The 19436-nt window shown below is 40.3% G+C and overlaps 1 long non-coding RNA gene across 1 annotated transcript in view; it reads left to right on the top strand.

The window, feature by feature from the left end:
* The window catches only part of LOC137481763 (uncharacterized), a 163928-nt gene that overhangs the window by 132511 nt on the left and 11981 nt on the right, over positions 1-19436 (top strand). The window contains exon 3 of the long non-coding RNA XR_011003655.1: positions 1694-1805. This is a non-coding gene — a long non-coding RNA (uncharacterized lncRNA). The remainder of the gene's footprint in view (positions 1-1693; positions 1806-19436) is intronic.

Here is a 19436-nt window from a genome sequence, read left to right as displayed (position 1 = left end):
CACGCGTGAGTTTTTTGAGAAAGACAAAGCAAATTAGAGTGTTCATGTGTAATTAGCTGACTATTAGTGCGGTTCAGCCAAGGCAATAGGCAGACAGTTAACTTGAAGATAGCTCGCAGATAAAAGGGCTGGGAAGGGTGTTCTGGGGAAAGCTGGAGGTAATAGTTCAGAAGATAAAATCCTGACAAATTGAGCAGGCATCTCAGAAGATCTTTCTCCACACCATTAGCACAGTGAAGCTACACAGGCCTTCCCTCTCTGCCCTACAAAGCTTAACCCTTGACGGCATCTGGGGCTCTTTTTCCTTGGATAGATCACTTCTAAATTATATAATTACCATTTCCTGTTTAAATGCATTAGTTTGAAATAAAAGGGTGAAATTTCCTGCTCATGCTTCCCACCCTCCTTCTTGTACTAGCATATGAAACAGAGATTATTACCCCTGTAGAGGCTGGAATACCTCCAGCTCTTTATCTGAGAGTGTGGATGACCAAGTCTAGTAATAACATTATCATTAAATATCACACCTGGGGAGAAACCAAAAGTGTGTCCGAGTTCAAGTCTTTGCAACTTCTGTGAAGATGTGGGTGTTTTAGTAAATCTCTGTGCTAAATGAAAATGTCATTATAATTTTCACTCATTTTATAGCTGACAGGGAAGTGCTTTTTTCTGTCCTTTGGGAGTTTTCAGGATTTCATTTTTTTTCAGCTAATTCTGTGGCTAACCAATAAGCTGCTAAAAAGTGAAAAATCTAACTGAGCCATTTGCTTCAGTAGTTTCAAAATATTTCATTTTTTTACATTCACTTTTAAATTAAAAATTAAAATCAAAATATATTTCAAAGCAAATATATGTTCACTTAGAATAATATGTATTGGGACACTTGCAATTTTTTAAAGGTATTTAACATCTTTTTTTTTCAGCGCAGAAGCCTCATAAAAACTGCATTATTCAATCCAAACCTTTTTGTTTGTTTGGCACTTTCCAGGACAAAGTTCTCATGGAAAACCCTAGCCACAATCCACTTTTATCATTAATTCAGTATATCAGGGTGTTCTTGTTTGGGATGACTTCTGGGAAAGAATAATTGAGAACTTCATGCTGAGTTGATCTAGCAGTGAAATTCTCACATACTGCTGTAATTATCCATATTCTGAGTATCCATTTATGGAAAACTTACATTTCTCAAAGGTCTGTATGCCTATGCCACCTTCCATTCCTCTCAAACAGGATTTAAAAGTTCTTTTGTTGAAGTAAAAGTTTATCATGGGTTTTTCTCAACCTGTGCACTTTTTCTCTGTCAGTGTGTAAACTCTGTAGCAAGACTTAGAATTTTTTCATGCAAGGAAAAAGCACTCAGGGTATTTCAGATGAGATGTTCTTTTCTGTCATGCCAGACACAGAATTCACCAAACAGAAAGGAAAACCTGCACTGTTGGGGTGGGTAAAGCCATATTCACTGAAGAACACCTTATTTTTTGCAGGAAAAAAAACCACCTCTTGGGGTACAATGTTTGGTTCATAGCTATTCTTTAACCCCCAAAAGAAAATTCCCACTGCTGCTTTTAATGCTTGTTTGTCCAAGCCTTGTGTAGGCATTTGTCACGAGCAAAGTTTGGAGCAAATTCTCTACAGAAGAAATGTAGAATCAAGAGTGGGCAAGACTGTGTTGGTGTTTCTGTTCATCTTGAAGGAGGGAACCTTCTGCTGTAGATCTCAAGTGATGCTCGAGGGGAAGAACAGCACGTACAAGGAGGAGAGCCAAGTGCCTGCCACTAGAGAGAAACCCTGGGGAGAGTATCAAGGTAAGGGCCCTCACCAGCCACTCAGCAAATGCTTTCCTTGTGACTTTTGCTGCCCCGCTTACCTTCTTCCCATGTCCTGTCGTTTCCCTCATCCCATTCTGCACAATGACAGGAAAGCCTGAGGTTTTACACGGGTTTCTGGAGAGAGAAGCAAGCTTTCAAACTGCTTGCCTTGCCTAAAAACAGCAGTTGGCTTACACCAGGGGTCCTGCAAGCCCTTCACCATATCCTCTGAGGAGCAGCTGAGGGAACCTGGGGTGTCCAGCCTGGAGAAAAGGTGGCTCAGGGAGAACCTTATCACTCTCTACAGGAGGTTGTGGCCAGGTATGGGCTGGTCTCTCTCCCCAGGTAACAAGCGACCGGTCAAGAGAAAGAAGACTCAGGTTGCACCAGGGGAGGTTTATCCTGGATATTAGGGAAAATTTCATCACTGAGAGGGTGGTCAAGCACTGGAACAAGCTGCTCAGAGAAGAAGTGTAGTCAGTATACCTGAAGGTGCTCAAAAAATCTGTGGATATGGTGCTTAGGAACACAGTTTTGTGTTAGACCTGGCAGTGTTGGGTTAATGGTTGAACTGATGATCTTAGAGGTCTTTTGCCACCTTAATGATTCCATGATTCTATGGCCTCTGTGGTAGAAACTCCCAGCAGATACTCAGAAAAATGTCAGAAGTCAAATTAATTCTTCTCATGCGGTATTTTCCTTGTTCCTATCACTCAGTACATTAGAGACTGGCAACAGAAGTTGCATAAAACAAGAATGTTTAATGGTATTTTAAGTTGATTATATTTTTGGTATTCTTTTGGCAGGAAGTCCTGTAATTTAATTAACTAATTGTGCTGCATGACAAAATTTTATTCACTTTAAACCTCTTTTGCTCCTTGTATTAGCACAGTCTATAAATATTCCCCTCCTAAGAACATTCTCCATAACATTTGCCATGGTATAAACCTCAGACCCCTCCTTCCAAAGAGTTCTAAATTTATCTAGTTTATCCTGGCATGGAAGCAGATACATACAATTACTGACAAGACAACCACTATCAAACCCAACTGTTGTTACTGAGACTGAAATTCTTCCAAAAATTAATTATTTAAAATAATCCAAACGGTGCAAATATCCAAAGATCAGACAGATCTATAAAACTAGCCTGTAGCAAAATCATGCAATTAGAATCATGCTCATAAGTGTTGCAGTCTTAAAACATTAATGGAAGGAGTTATTAAAATTGTATTTGATTTGCATTATTACAACACTGAATGCACTGTGGAAAACTGAGTCCATGAGTGAGGTGCGGCACAAACCGGAGTCTTATTATCTGAGTTGGAACTTTAAAACAGACCGTGCTTTACAATTCTGCCTGAATTTTCTTTAGTTTTGTTGCTCTTCTAAATTGATAAGGATTCCTGATTTTATATTAGAAACAGAAAATGAGGAGGAGGATAAGAAAATAGTTGTAGATAAAGACTCAGAAAAGCAATTTGAGAAAAAAACAATCCTTCCCAAAGTAAGTAATTTTTATCAGAAATGAGATGTGTTGTTGTGATCATAACTGCCATCAGAAGCCCCAGGAATTGCAGGGTTTCTGTAGACAACCTAGGGAAAAGTTGCCCCAAATGTGGAAGCAATTATAAAGAAATTCATGACTCACAGTAAGAATTCCTGGTTTTATTTCCATTACAAATAGACTGTAATTCGTACATCTCTATCTGACATCTTTTTATTGGGCACTTACCCTCCCTGACATGTTTATAAAATTACCTGTTTCATTAGTGGGACATCACCAGGAAATCTGATGCACAAATATTGCCTTTAATCCAGCAGGAAACAGAGTTTGCTAAAGTCAATGGAATAATTTCAATAATTTCCAACAGAATTAGAGATAAACCTGTGAGGGTTAAAAAAGATATATATATATATATATATAACCACTATTACGAAGTGTATGAAGGAATACAGGGAATTTTCTTTGCAACTGAGATATTTTTAGGTTTTTTATTCTTTAGAATCCCTGTACAGGCACGTCCCTCATGCACAGTTGTCAAAAATAGTGTTTAGACATTTAGGCTCAAGTTGATTTAATCCAGTACAGAAGTGTGCTCTAAATTTTTCAGGGCAGTGAAAATGTGTAAAAATGGTGTCTTCATGTTCAAAAGCTCCATTTCATTTAGAAGAACAGTACCAATAGATTTAAAAAATGAGATTATTTCTATTAAAAATAGAAATAGTGTCTTGTAGAAAAAACACTCTTTCTTCTGAACTTAAAATATGCTTTAAAATTCAGTATTCAGATCCTTAGCAGGTGTAAATAATCACAGAAATTATGCTGTTACACTTTACATGATATTACCAAATTGTCTTGCTGGTAATTAAGAATATCCTCTATGGAATAAGGACCAATGACAGGAGAAAGTATAAGTTGATATTGTCTCAGCACGCATAAGTCGTAGACAGAAATATTCATGTGCATAATCTTGCACCTTCCCTACATGATACCCAGTGGGCTAAAGTAATAGTGTACAGAATTATCTTGGAAAAGGCAATTCTCGACAGAAACTAAAAAATCCTATGAGTTGTCTGTGTTTCTCATAATTATACATGGCAAAAATGAAGATAAGATTAACAGGCATGCTCTTGGAAATTGTTTCTTTAAAATTTTTTTTGTTATAAAGTTTTTCTTTAAACTTTCAGCATATTGTATTCAAATGTTTCCCAAGCTCAAATTTTCTGTATTTCATTCAAAGAAAATCAGTATCCTTCTCTCCACGTCTTTTCATGGCTCTGTCATGTCTATGACATACAGCCCAGAGAAACCAATGTCGTTCCTATTACTCAGGAAGGTAATGAAGCTGTTCTGATCAAAGATGAGATTTCTGAATTTCTGGTGTAAATTTCAGGGGAAAGGCCTGAATTCAAAAAATGCTTCCATGAAGAGTCAAACAGCCACTCTGTCTTCTACAGCACAGCTCCTCTAACTCACCAACTTTTCCAGAGAGAGTCTTTTCCTGAATCAAAACTTTTCTTTAAAATGCAAGTGCTAGCCTTCCTCAGTATTAAAAGTGATTCTCATGAAAATTATTTTCTTCTGACTCCCATGAAAACTATTTTCAACAGCACCCTTAAGAAGATGGCCATTATAAGCAGCAGAGGCTCAGAGCTGGAATTTCAGGTTTGAAATTTATCATGAAACATTCTCTGACCTATGTGTTCAGCTCATAGCCCTCCCCAGTACGTTTTGGGCTTTAGAAATCACTTTTCTTTAATTCTGGCTAAGTTACTGTGAGGATACAAGGTCTAAATTCCATGTAACATGATGTTATATCCATGGAACATCAGCATACAGCTGATGACCAAGTCCCTGTATTCTCATTTTGGATAAAAAGGTCAGTATTGGTTTCACTATCTTCCCAAAAAATTTAGAAATACTCAATTGAGAGAGGAAAAAATACAATGCATAGTGGTGAATGATGCTTGGATGCATATGTTTGAAATGTCCTGTACATGCAGAGTAACCAGAATCATCATAAATATATGACATTAAAAGGCCAAACATATTAAGACCAAAAAATATTCTGTATAGATTACTTGTGGGCATCCTTATGGCAGATACTGATTCTAGCAGGCCTCAAGAAAGAATTAGGCATGTATGTATATATAGGAGTTTTTGATCTCATATAAAATGTAGAAAGCATAAAATACTGTGTATTAGAGATCCCCTGAGCAAGAACTATTATCTCAGAATCTACTGCAAACACATTACCATCGGAAGACTTATTCCAAGGTATGAAAAAAATCCACTAACAGCAGGAAATAGAAACGTTTGAAAGCTCCTCTGGAAGCCCTCAGAACCAAACCAGGATGCCTCTGTGTAAGGCAAGCTCCAGCAGCATGGTCCCTCCAGGAGCTCTGATCAGGCACTTTCCTGATCTTCATGTCTGCACACTCCAAGCAGGGACATGCTGAATATTAGCATCTTTCTGAAGCTGCTTAATGTGTGAGGCTCTATTTTAACCTCTTGGTATCCTGTCTGCTCGTGGAATGCAGAGAAGTGCGTTTTTTTCCTTATTAATATAGAACTTACAAGTGAAACACCACCTGTTTTAATGCATGAGGAATTTTGTACAGAGGGAAAATTCTGTGTCCTGCATACTTAATGAGAGGCACAAGCAGCTCCTTCTGTACAGCCCCCAGTGATCACATCCCATTTTGTGCACATTGGAGCTTTTCAAACCTCCAGAGTTTTGTGTTTAGCAAAGCAGATGTGCAAATGGAGATCTGGGTGACCTCCCCTCTGAGAAGCAGGCCTTTGACACACATTACTCCCCTGCTGACAGCACGAGAAGTGTGGATCAGTTGGCATTTCACACCTGTAACTAATGTAGAAGTTGTAACAATATGAGTGAGCATTAGGGAGAGAAGGGATCCTTTGGACATAAACCAGCTATATTTCACAGGAAAGGTGCAAATCCACATTATGACTCAGGATATGTATTAGCTGCAGCCCTTCTGTAACCTAGAATGAAAGAATTATATCCAAGGGAACTTACCTCAAAGAGTTTCTCTTTCCTTAGGCAGAAGTGATGATTAGGCTAAAACTGGCCATTTGTTTTATCTGTGGGTCGGGAATAGACAATTTAGTCCTTGCAGCTTCAGCTGTCTTGGCTCGAGATCCTGACCTACAATAAATACCTCTTCCAATCAATAGAGCACTGAACTTGGAGCAGAGCCGAGGACCTTTCCCGGCAACTTTGGCCTGGACTGAGCTGACCTGGTAAATCTGCAGGGTTTGGGGAGAGATCTCACTGAAAATCCTGAGTTCTCCAAGTCCTCTCTGCCTTGGGAAGTCTGTGCCTCCAGTTAGGCTGCTGGGGACAGGAATTACAACAGCTTTTACAGGAATTACAATAGCTTTTCATGCTATTTTCTTGGTGACAGAAGCTCTGCATTGCTCCTTGGGCTTTTTGGACTTTCCTAATGCTGCAGCACACATCCTACAACACTCATCACTGCTCAGGACTCTCTTGACTGAAGCAGGTCTATCAACTGCAGAGCATTTGGGGTCAGATGTATTTGCTCCCCCATTTAGGAGTAGCAAATCTTGTTGGGTGGATAGGAAGGCACCACCATCCTTTGTACCAGCATGGTCTAGCCCTGGGAGCTCATCTCCTCTGGATGAGTTCTGGAGGTTTCTTTGCCAGTGTCTAAAGGTGGCTGCCCTGATCCCTCCCTACAACCTGATGCCTTCTGCCTTTCTTCCTGCCTGAGAAACATCACAGCTCTGAATGAACAGCTTCAGCTCCTCCTGCCAGGGTGGGAAGGGGCCACAGCAGCACATCCCTCCTTGAAAAGTCAGGGTGCAAACCCAACTAAAGTGGGCCCCTGGGCAGTTATGTGACATTTCCTTGAGAAAGGAAACCGGTTTGTCACCTCTTGCTTAACGGTGTCACTTCAAGGCCGAGCTGAGGAGGACCTATGGGCACGAGAGATAAGATTGCATTATTAACACTATATTCATCTTGTTCTGAAGATCATAGAATCATAGGAAAGCTTGGGTTGAAAAAGACCTTAAAGATCACCTAGTTCCAAGATATTCTATTTTCCAGCCTCAAAATGTGATACAACATTAAAAATGTGGTGAGAGTCTCACTTACATAGTGTTAATTTATAGATTCTCCTACAAAAGAAAGTAAAGCATCTCTCCCAACTTATCTTCCTGATTTCTCTTAGAAGATACAACAGCTCCAAAGTAGATGAGGGCTGTCATCATCCATGACCCCTTGGGCTGAGAACTGTATGAAAACATAGAAAAGGTGTTCTTAATCCAGAATAACTACAGATTATAAACTACAGATGAAGTATGTGTGAATACTTTTGTGTAAGGTACGTACTCTGCAAAACGCATTTTGGGTGTAGTTGAAAATAGTAGTGCACACAAAGTTACCCAGGATATTAAAGCAGGTGGGAAGGGCACGGAATAGACAAAGGAAATTGTAGATAAAAGCAGGAAAAAAGGAAAGATGATAGATGTGGAGACAGCTAAGAGGATGACAGGTGGGACAGGCAGGATCAGGTAGGACAAATCCAAATGGTTCATAAGATGGAAAAATGCCTCTCTGGCATTAGTTTGTCTTTCCACAGTGGTGTTACAGTTCTTTTTCTCCTGCTACTACAAATGCAGCACTGAAGTTCTCCTGATTAGTTTTCCCCCCCTGTGTAAGATGTCCTTTACGCTGTGATGAGATAATTTGTGTATTAGTTCATTTTAATCTTTTCAGAAGGAATCCAGGAACTGCGGTGAGGTCATGGCTGCAGTAATGTCTAAAAGGATGGTTTTATAGAGGAGGAGAGAAATATTCATCTCATTTAGCAAAACTGTAACAGAATTTGTGGCTCTCAAGTGTGTTGGACAAGTTAAGGTTTTGGGTTTTTTTTCTGTTGTGTGTTTGCAAAGGACAGCCTGCTTCATATTCTTTTTTTTCCCCTAAGTATTGGATAAGTCTCATAAAGGTTGCAGACAAAGCATCCTGTTAGAACTCCACCTGAACAACCCTCTAGCATCATCCCAACCCATGGCACCTCCCCATCTTACTATAAAAAGTAGGGTAAAAAAACCCAGACTTCTCTGATGGTCTGAGTGTCCTCACATCAGACCTTCTGCACCATTGAGAAGGCAGATGCCTCACTGAGAGCATCCTTGTTCCCATCTCTTTCAAGGAGAAAAATCCTTGGAGCAACCCCCAGGGCCATGGTATCACTCTTTAATATGACATATTTGTGCCTCATGGGTCAAAGGAGCAATGTCAGGCATGAATTTGGACCGTGACATTTCAGGCAATGACCCAAAAATAAAAGTGCCAAAATTTCACTGTTACTCTGATTTTCACCTCCAGTCTTTTCCACTCTCTGTGGACGTGACAAGACTTAATGATATAATTCTGAAGGGTCTCTGGATGGATTTAGTACTGGAAAGAGACATGTAGACAGATGGAATCACATGCCTTGCTTTGCCATGGCCAATGTATTATATTTTAATGTGTCCTAATGAACTTTAAAATTACTCCCCAGCATGTATTGGTCAGAGGGTTTATTCTGAGTGTGCCATCTTCCTTGAGATCGTTCCCTCTGGATCTGTTGGATCAACAACAGAGTGGTGATAATAAATACACTGCTGCTTTAACCCAGCACTGTGATTTCCCCCTCTTTGCTAAGTGGATTTGTGCATACCAAGAGTTACACTGCTCCTCTTTTAGCAACTTCAGGGCATTAGTCATGTGCTCAAAACCAGTTCCCCTTTCATATCTAGAGACCAAACGTCTTGGATGATCCATGGGACACAGAAGACACCACAGGCCTAGTTTTGCTCCAGGGGTTTGAGAGATTCAGTTACCCAGAGAGGAGTGGAAGATTAATGGTGCTCGTTGATGGTGACAGGGACCTGTGTGCTCTAAATCCCATCACAAGCAGAGAAGAACCCACCTCTACACACTACTAATATGCATAACTGTGGAAAGCCTTTTAAATAAAAACGACTAATTAATAATGCTTAGTGGTCTAGGTGTCTAAGTATGAATTGTCAGGGATTTCTGCAGGCTTAGGGAGGTGGGGAAATGGGTTAACATCGCATTGTTTCAAATTACAGGGTTTTAGATTGCTTCAAACGAGAAGCAGAGAGGGTTTCCATGCCAGATTTGAGACGTTTGTTCTCTTTTATTTGTACTCAAATTTCGGCTTCAGCTCACATTGTCATTCTACCCAAGCTGCTTCCCAGACCAGCTAATTTGTCTACCTGTGCTCCATTTTAGGCCTTGGTTTTAATTTGAGGACGATTCCTGCTAATACCAAAGACTGGATAGGACATCCATTAAAAGTCTACACAGCAATTGAAATGGAAAATTCCAAAAGAAACCCTATTAGAGTTTTTCTCCATCAAATCAACATTACAGACTTCTTATGCATTTCTTAATTAGACATTGATATTAACTGGACTGTTGCATGATTTAAATCTAGCTCTTAATCTCAGCTATTCTATGCTGCTGTAGTTTTTATGACATCCAACTAGCGACTGCTTTATGCATTAATCTATCTGGAAAACCACCTTCACATTTTTTTTGTCTTTTTTTAGAAGAATAAAGGCCCCAAGAAGGAAATGAAAGCTTTTGGGTTCAGCCATTAGTAATTTTCTGCTTAGTATTTGAAAAATTGCTTATTTTAATTGCTTCATAGAAGAAAAAGATATCAAAGCTAACGTTCTTTCTCTCCAAACTTTGTAATTATTTCTCTCAGACTCTTATTTGAAATGCCTTGAAAGGATTTTCATTGAAATGTAGATTTCTTCTCTTTCAAAAGTACTTTTATTCCCCCGTGCTTCTTTCCCTTTTTTTTTCCTATTGACTTCCTCTCTAGATTTAGAGCAAAAACATAGTCTCCAATGTCTGGACACTGCAGCATGTGTCACACAGATGTCCCTAAAGTGACATCTTCTTTAAACCTAACCTTCCCATGGCCTATAGACTGTGCTGACAATTTGCCTTAGGTCTTAGTCTGGTACCCTTGGGCTTCCTCCAGGGAGAGCAAAGAAAAGTCATAGGTGTTAGAGGGATTTGCTCTATCAGACTCTAATCATTCTGAAAAGTATTGTGTGATTTGCTAATTAATATCACCACCAAAATAAGGAATCTAATGGAAAATTCTATAAATATGAGTGAGGGTGTCAGTGAGCTGAAGCCAAGGCACAGGTAAGCTTTGTACAGTTTTGGGTTCTGTTTCCAGCAGCGTAAATCCTGAATATCCTAATCCAGAAGGGAATTTACTAACCAAACCCTGTAGTTAATTCTGCATTGTATTTAAATGTCAGTAGCACAAAGCCTCAGGATCATGTTGGCCTCCACAGTAATCCTTGATACCAATTCAGCAAGAGTAGCAAGTTCTTTATTTCACCTATACTTTCAGAGAGCATTATTTACTAATAGATTATGATCTGGTCAAAATGATCTATACATTCATTACATCTGGAGTGGGCTTTCATAACTCACAGGACCTAAGAATGAGGCAAAACTCACATTTGTTTATAGTGCTGCAGTTCTGCTCAGCAAGAAAAGGTGCAGAGAAAACACTGTCCTAAGCACTTGTGGTCTGCTCTGAGTCCCAGGTGATTTCTCGTGCCAGCTCACAAATATTTTTAAGAGCCTCAGAAGTGTGGGGACCTGGCTGCCTCCCAGCCACCTCAAAATACAGCTGTTCCTCTGCAAATCAGCCACCCCACAAACCTCGTGCAGTCATGGCTGAGGTTATCTCCCAGGGGAAATCTTCCCAGTGGAACAAAACATTTTGAGAATAGAAGATGGAAATGAAGCTAAAGCATTCTCAATATCAGATTTTGCACGCATTTTTTTGCAATAACACAGAAGGAAGAAAGAGAATAAGAAAATGAGTTAGAGGGAGATGGAGACAGAGATGGTCTATTAAGCAAAGCTACTTTTTTACTCTCTGAATTTACAGTCCTGATAGACATCTTTTTTCAAAATTACTCATTTTTTATATTCAGATACTACAGCTTTCAGTACTAGGTCCCAGATTTGTCTGGACAGATTACCCTCTTATTTCCACAATGAAACTTAATTATCCTTTTTATGTCTTCAGATACTTCCAGTTATTTCCTGAACTGTTTCTGGGGACAGAGAGCAGCTGATGGGTCAGTCAGTAAAGTAAATACTGTGCATGCCTACTGTTTTTAAGGTAAAAGCCCTTTGACCCCAGATCTTTTTAGAATATTTGGAGGGCTACTGCATATAATTTGCTTAGATCTACTTTTCTGAGCTTTTTTTTTCTTTTTGTGACTAGGCAGAGACTCATCATTTTCTCAGCACCTTTCTGTGTATTACTTGGAAGCATCTAAATGTGACTAACTCACCTGGAATCCATGGAGGTATATTTGAATGCGTCATCTCTGAGACAAGAATAACTCCTCCTGAAATCCAGGGTGGAAATGACTGCGTGGCTTCAAACACCCCTCCCTGTACCCCTGCTGTTGCAGCAGGAAGGAATGCATCCGAGCACTTAAAGCCCAAATGAATAAATAAATTGGTTCAAAGCAATGGTAGGAGCACAGAGGGGTGTGGAAGTTGCTGGTATTGAGTTGTGCCTGGATTTTAGAACACTCTCTAGGTTTCATCTGTAAAGAAACCTGTAACACATGAGCCACTGTCACTGCCTTCTGTCTGAGCAGAACTAACACAGAGCAGTCAACATGAAAATGTCACCCAAGATAACCCAGGACATGCAAGTACTGAACAGAAAATTATAATGAGTATCCATTCACACTTTGAGAGTTATTTTTTAGCTTTTATTTTTTTTTTTTAAGTCTCAGTTGTTCAAATTAGAAAGTAAAGAAATGTTACAACTAATTAAAATATAAATTGGCTAGAGAAAATCACCCAAATCATCAGGAAGTAGAGAGAGAGCTCAACTGGGCATGTGTTATAGAATCCTGTATGAATTAAATGCTAAATCCTAAAGAGCTGACCTTGCAAAATAACCTTAATATATAAATAGAGCAGGTGTTGCTGTGGTACTCAGGTACACTTTACTGGGTTGAATAAGTAGTGGTCAAATGCAGTTTGACTAGGCTGGGAGGAACAACAGACTTTGTGCGGACCTTACATATTGTATACACCCCAAATTAAACAAAATTTCTCTTACCCTGGCACAGTATTCACACTGCAGTCACATCTCTGCGTGGAAGTTTCTTCTTCCAAGTCCAACCTGTGACCCCAGCCTGAAAGCAGGAACCAGGATGGTTCAGTATCACTGAGTCTGTCATACCAAAACCAGAAATTAAGATGTCACTGAGGTATAAAACACAAGTTTCTCTGTCACACCCAACCTACATTTTCTCCAGATGAGTTCATCATACTCGGTTTCCATTATCCTCAGAGAACAGATTATCTGTTTCCTATAAATACAATAAAGAGTGCTTCAAATGACATGACATTTTTTCAATTCATCATTTCGGTGATTCAAAATAAGTGTGGAAAGAAAACATGCCGAAAGCAACAAGCAGCAGGAGCCCAGGACTGATGCCCTCAGGAGGCTGAGTCCCCATTTTTGCTGTTGATGGATTCTCCCACATCAGACCTGCCACCTGAACCTTCAACCTGGGTGCATTTACCTGCCTCCACAGGGTCCTGCAGCTCCGTGTGCTGCACAGTCTGCACAGCAATAAACTGGGTCCTGATCTCATCCCTGCCCTCACTCCCTGCAACTGGAAAAAGAGAGATAAAAAATAATAATAAGCCCAGAATAATTATGTATTGTCTTTATAGTGAAACAGGCCTTGAGCATTGTGAGCTCTCCACTGGGAGAAGTCCCATTTAAAAAATCTCCCTGGCACAAAAATGAATCGAATCCTGTTACATGAATGGCCTGTGTTTACTATTCTTTTCACTTACCTTCTAGTCGTTCATTTTCTGAGCTGACTTGTGCTTCTTCCTCTGTTGTCAGCAGGAATTGGGTAACAAGAACTTGCTGGAAATGGAGTAGTAAACAAATAAACAAACACAGAAAAGAACCTGCTGACTCGGCAGAGGCACTATTACAACCATGATGTAAAACTATCAAACAACAAATGCAACTTCTGAATGTCTCATGACTCACATCACAAACAGAAAGGGAGGAAACTGGAAGAGGATTTTAATCAGTGATAATGAATTTGGAACAACACCGGATTTTCAGATCATAGGAACATCAGGACAAGTCTGGGTTGAATTCTTGGTCTGGATCAAATATTCTTCTTCCTGTAGCCATCAATCACTTCATCTATTATCTGTAAAAAGGCAGCACTTGGACTACCCCAATAGCAATGACCACTCTACTATAACCAAAAAGATCAGTCAGCATCTTTGCTCTAGGGTAAGGAAAATATTTGACACTTCAGTTCTCATTTCTCCTCCCAAGAGCCCAACACCTCTAAATATGTTACCAGGGCTCCTTGCTTCATCTGTTTCAATATTGAAGCTCTTGGAAAAGGTAACAGTTCACAACTGCTGCAATGGTCTTGCCCCAGGGAGATGGACAAAAGAGCAGGGCAGAGGCAGAGACACCACAAGGAACCTAACGGATGTTTTCTTGGGAAAAGGGGAGATTAATTAAAGGGGAAAATCTGCTGGCCATTAAGTGTCCTGGAGCAACTATTGTGACACTGAAGCAGTGAGTTTCTGTGTGGCTTTAAGACATCTGCCCTAAGGAAACATTTGCAATTGAAACTGTGTCCTCTTTTTCCCAAGTCTCCGATTCCCATGGGCCAGCAGTTGCCTTGCTAAATGAAATGCTTCTTTAGGGAGACTGGCTGGCCCCAGGGATTGGTAATGCAATATAGAGCCTTTCATCTCTCACCCATGAACCCAAGTCAAACAGAGTTTGGTAAATGGCCAATAACCCCTACCATTCCAGGGCTGTTTGGTGACCTGTGCGAAATGAGGAGGGTCATCTCTGTGTCTGTTTACTAGAAGGCAAGTGTCAACTTCACCATAAAAAAAAGGACACAGTTACTACTCATTATCACCCAATTTAACATTCTGAAGACAAGAGAATGAGCCTGGAAAACTCAGCCATCTTCTGACCCAACTATGGCGGTCCCAGTAGTCAGGGCTTGAAGAACATTAATGAGGACAGTTGCATTGTAGCAAACCAGGCTGTGCCTCTTCTGCCAACAAGAAATCCAAGTCTGAGCTACTCTCAGCTGCATGTGATTACAGTCCTTCCCAGATCCGCATGGAAATCCACAGGATTCAGTCCAGTTTTTGGGTGCATCAGGCACTAAAGCACAACCATGAAATCACAGAATGCTGCAGACTTCTGCAGATCTGCATTTATGGTCTTAAATAGGCACAGGCAACTTGCACAGGGACCCAGAATCCAGCACTGACAGAGTTAATGTGCTGAGAAGCCCTGCACTGAAAGGCTCTGTTCCCTCACCCATCACGAATATACTGTTCTGGTTACCAAAATAGCTGTATTTGGCAGGGTTGAAGGCCAGAAGCTCACTGCAGTACCCACTCTTGCCCTATGCACTGCTCATTTTAAGGTCAGACCTTTAGCATCAGGAATCTGTTAGAAGAAAGAGGAATCGCTTTAAAAGTTGTTGCCACTCTGGGGATTACCCTGGAAGGTCTGAGAGGGTAAAGGAAAGGGCAGGGGCAGATAAACACTTGGCCACATGAAAAATCAGCTGCCCCTAAATTTCAATACATCTGCATAAACCTCCCAAAACTGCAGCCAGCTTGTTCTTCCCCACAGTCACCACTCTCATTTTGCAGCCCTTCTTATGCCACAGCAATGCTAACTCTGTCGTTGTCAGCTGAGTTACTGTTTAATCCTTCCTATCTTGATTAATTGCATTAAATTGGTATACCTATGTTAATTAAACAGAAGATGGCAGAGGCAGTTTTACTTCTTGTTCTTTTGTGTAGATCATTTCCCAGGGCTTCACAGGTTGTGGAAAAATAACAATACAGACACACCACACATCATATTTCAGCACAGCTGATAAAGCTATTTTACTCATACAGTAGTCCATGATTCTTTTTGCATATCACAATATAGGTTTAATTACCATGCCGCTGCTGCATGGCAGCTCTTCTCGCTTTTTCTTTTTTTTTTTTTTATTTGTATTATTTGCAAGTCATAATCATGTTTTCCTGTCATCCCCGAGCAATGTGCATGCGTGCGTACAGGCAAATGCCAAGCCTGGAAAGGAAATTTGATGCGTGTCCATGAATTAGAGTTTTCAAACTTTGGCTGAAGATTAGTACATGTAAACATAGCTCTGCCCCCTTCATCTTGGATAATTGGCCACAAATGCTACTTGACACTTCTCAAATCAGACACTTTACATACTTCTGAGCATAGCTGAACTTTTTTGGCAGGAATTAATTTGCTTTGCAACTTAGCTGCTCATTCCTGGCCCGATCCCTGCTCCAGTGATTTCAGGGCAATGTTCTGCCAGTGTGAGGAGTACAGAGGCAGGACCGGATCTGTTTGCTAGCACAGACGAGCCTGGCTTTGTTGACTCCCTCAGAAAAACAATTACTGCAGCTAATGTTCTGCCCTTTGCCAGCCTTGATTAACATCGGGATTTTTACCTTCAGGCCCCTTTTTCTATTCCAATTACTGAGCAAGTTACAATGCATCAGGGGACATCTCAAAAGACCAGAGAAGGTGATGTAGCATCACCAGAAAATGCAGCTTCTGACACACCAAGACCCTTCCACAGCATTTCCAGCTTTATGGGAGATGGTTACAGACACCATCTGAGGAGACTTTCTCACTTTTTTTCCTGCCCCCCCTGCAAACAGTGCACGCTCCATCAGAGAAAGGAAATCCATTTCTGGAGTAGTGATGGAGTTTGAAGCAGGCACAGAATTTCGTGCTATTAAAGAGCCCCCTGTTTGCTCTGACAGTTCAGCGTGTTTACTCACCATGCACCAGTACTGCAAGAGCTGAGCAGACCATATGCTCACTTAGAAGGGCTGCCAGGTCTCAGGGAGCATTACTGTGCCTATTCCAGGAGGGGTTTGGGGCAAGAACACATTCCATAAAGGATTTCACTAGGAATATTGTATTTTATCTGGTGATTTATTTCTGTCCGGGCTCTGGACTAAATGGCAGATTGTCAGCATCTCCATGTAGATCTGTGAATAACCAGTGGAAAATCTCATTTGCCCTTTATTCACTGGGTTGTTGATAAGCTGCAGCATATTAAAAAAAATTGTCAGTTTGTTCTTCTCAGCTATCAGGTGGGGTATGTGCCAGCATTCTCTCCTCAAGCTGGCTTCTTCATCCAGAAAATGGAGAGAAAATGATGAAACAATGTTGATTCTAGAAGATGGTGACCATTTGAGTTATTTTAGGATTATTGCCTTGCTTCTAAACTAAAACTAAATCCATAAATTAGATTGAGCTCCTACCTGCAGAAGCAAAGGGTGGAACTTTGTGCTGTGCTTCAGGTGTAGACCATGAGAGGAGCACATCCTTGGTGGTGCACTCGTGCTGCCTTGCTTCTCAGGGCTTCATGCAGCTCAAAGCACTGATGAGGAGTAGCCAAGACAGAAACAGTCCCCACCTCTGGCCTCTGGTGGCTTGTGCCATGAGCAAGAGCTGACCACAGCCCAGGGCCAGGGAGGCAGCTGCATCAGCCAACTCCCTTAGTGCTTGGTCCCCATGCTTTCCAATCATGGTCTTGTGATGGTTCATCCCTAGAAAAGAAGGGTAGCTCATGTTATCAGAAATATGACAGATTCACTATGGAGAAGCAATAATTGCCCCAAAATTTGCCATGGAATAACTCAAAAAAAGACATTGCATGTTAGTGTGTCTTGAGATTTTATAGATTCATACTTTAAAATAAACAGAGTTGTATTTTGCTTCCTTCTGTTTGATATTTGAATCACTGTGGGAGTGGTGGGTATGATATTTCTAAGTGAACAAGACAACAGTTGGCCAAGAGATACAGCACAGCTCTAAAGTCTGAACTAAAGAGGATGCTTGGTTTCCATTACTATTATCTATCACTATAAATTTAGCTTTCATGTCCTAGACATTTTAAAATAACATGTCTAGTGTTGGAATAGGAGACTATCAGAAAAAGTGAATTACAGGTTACAGGCTTCCAGGATTTGCAGTAAAAGAACTATTACGGTAATTACACCTGTAGAGTACTCATTTATGTTGTTATTAGAGGAAAGGGATGGGATAATTTGGATGTATGGAAAGAAAACATTGCAGAAGGAGAGCTAAATAGTTTAGCTGGGACAAAGCTCCTGGTCACACTTCTGTATTCAACATGTGAAGTCACCATGTGCATGTGGACCTGCAATGTCCAGGAATTTAGGTGAAACCACTATAGATCACCAATATCTGCTACAAATGGACACAAACCTCAGCCCCCAGAAAGGCCCAGCCTCACACTCAGCCCCCAGATTGGGAGCTGATACCTTTTGTACCACTGAACGTATCCATGGTCTTTGCTGGGTGCAAATGGGGATTGATCAAGTGACTCCATGAGCTCCATTCTTCAGAGACAAAAGTCCTTCCTCATCCTCAAAGAAGATCAAACCCAGATTTTTGAACATTTGCAATGAGACTAGAATAAAGAAAAACAAAATCTTTCTTTTCAGGGGAGAAGTGAATCTCCATTTTGACTCGTTATTTTGCCAGGGCTAAGTGGCCATTAGTCCATATGTGTCCATAGGTGCTGGTGTCAATCCACTGTGTCACCTCCTGGATGTCATTACTTAAAGTCAGCAAACTTGTGCTTCATTGGCTGAAGATTTTCTTGCTTAATGTCTGGTTTCATCAACAAATTCAGGCTGGCAATGACATCCTACTTGTCTAAGCTAATATACAGCCTTGCACTGTCCTTGTTTCCCTTCCCATTCAAACTTATGGTTCAGAGTTAGTGACTACCAAAAACCAACATTACAGCTGAAGAAAATGAAGTGATGAATGAACATGAGGATTGCATGTAGATGATTAGAAGTCCGGCTGGGTAGATCATATTATTTAATGTATCGTCATTATGTTTGTATTTAAAAAGCATTTGAGATATATTATTTCTTCTATTATTCCATCTCTTCAGTGCTCTGACTCCAGGGGTGTGTTTTGGTAGAGATTTGTTTTCTAAAACATGATGGAACCATGTGGATCTTAAATCATTGCTGTAATAAGTGAGTTGTCCCTACTTAAGGAAACTCTTGTGTCAGGAGTAAAAGTCCTTGTTTAGCTGTGCTGTAAGAAGCAGGATAATATTTAATTATGACAGTTGAAACTCATCTCCAAGTGCAGACAATATTGATTTGTTCTAATATAGAAAAGGTGGAATTAAAAAGCTGGTTTATTTCGAAATTTACGTATTCCTAAAAATGTCTGTTCAGCTCATTTTTAAATTCGATTTCTTTTCCCAGGTGAATTACATGGCATTTCTGAATCTCAAGAACTGCCTGTGCCTGATAACAGCTGATCAAAGTACCAGCATAATTCAGTTGTTTTGATTGCAAGATTTCTGTTTGCTGCTTTATTGGACAATGGTGTTTGCAAAAGTGAGGTGAAGAGCACCAGAGATAGAATTACAGCCCATAGTTGGTGCATGAGACTTAATATTAGGATAGGACCATGGTCTATAAGGTCAATGGTAAATTATACCAGCTAGCAGTCAAAATCAATGCCTGGCTCTGAAAAAAATAAAAAAACAGCAAGCAAAATCTGTGCCAGTGTCCCAGCATGACAAATGAACTTGGGCAAGTTGAAGATAATCATGATTATTTAATATTTCACAGTTTTACAACTTGATACTCCGTGGACAAAAGATCAGAAGTCTGCTGAATCCAAAGTTTTGAATCTTTGGGTCAATATGCTTCTCATGTCTTCAACATTGTTTAATTTAGGAGGAAACAGTTCTGAGCTAAGATAAGATCTCAGACAAAATTGACGTGGACTCACAACATGGCCTAACATAACAATTTAATCTATCCTGCGCTTCCCCTGAAAGAAGGCTTAATAACTGTGGTATGATTTCACCTGCTGCTTCTAACATTTGCTCATTCTTTTTTCCTGAGCAAATTTGGATTATCAGATGGC

The sequence above is a fragment of the Anomalospiza imberbis genome, chromosome 13 (genome assembly GCF_031753505.1).
Source record: "Anomalospiza imberbis isolate Cuckoo-Finch-1a 21T00152 chromosome 13, ASM3175350v1, whole genome shotgun sequence".
Classification (NCBI taxonomy): Eukaryota; Metazoa; Chordata; class Aves; order Passeriformes; family Viduidae; genus Anomalospiza; species Anomalospiza imberbis.
This window is presented reverse-complemented; position numbering and strand designations above follow the sequence as displayed.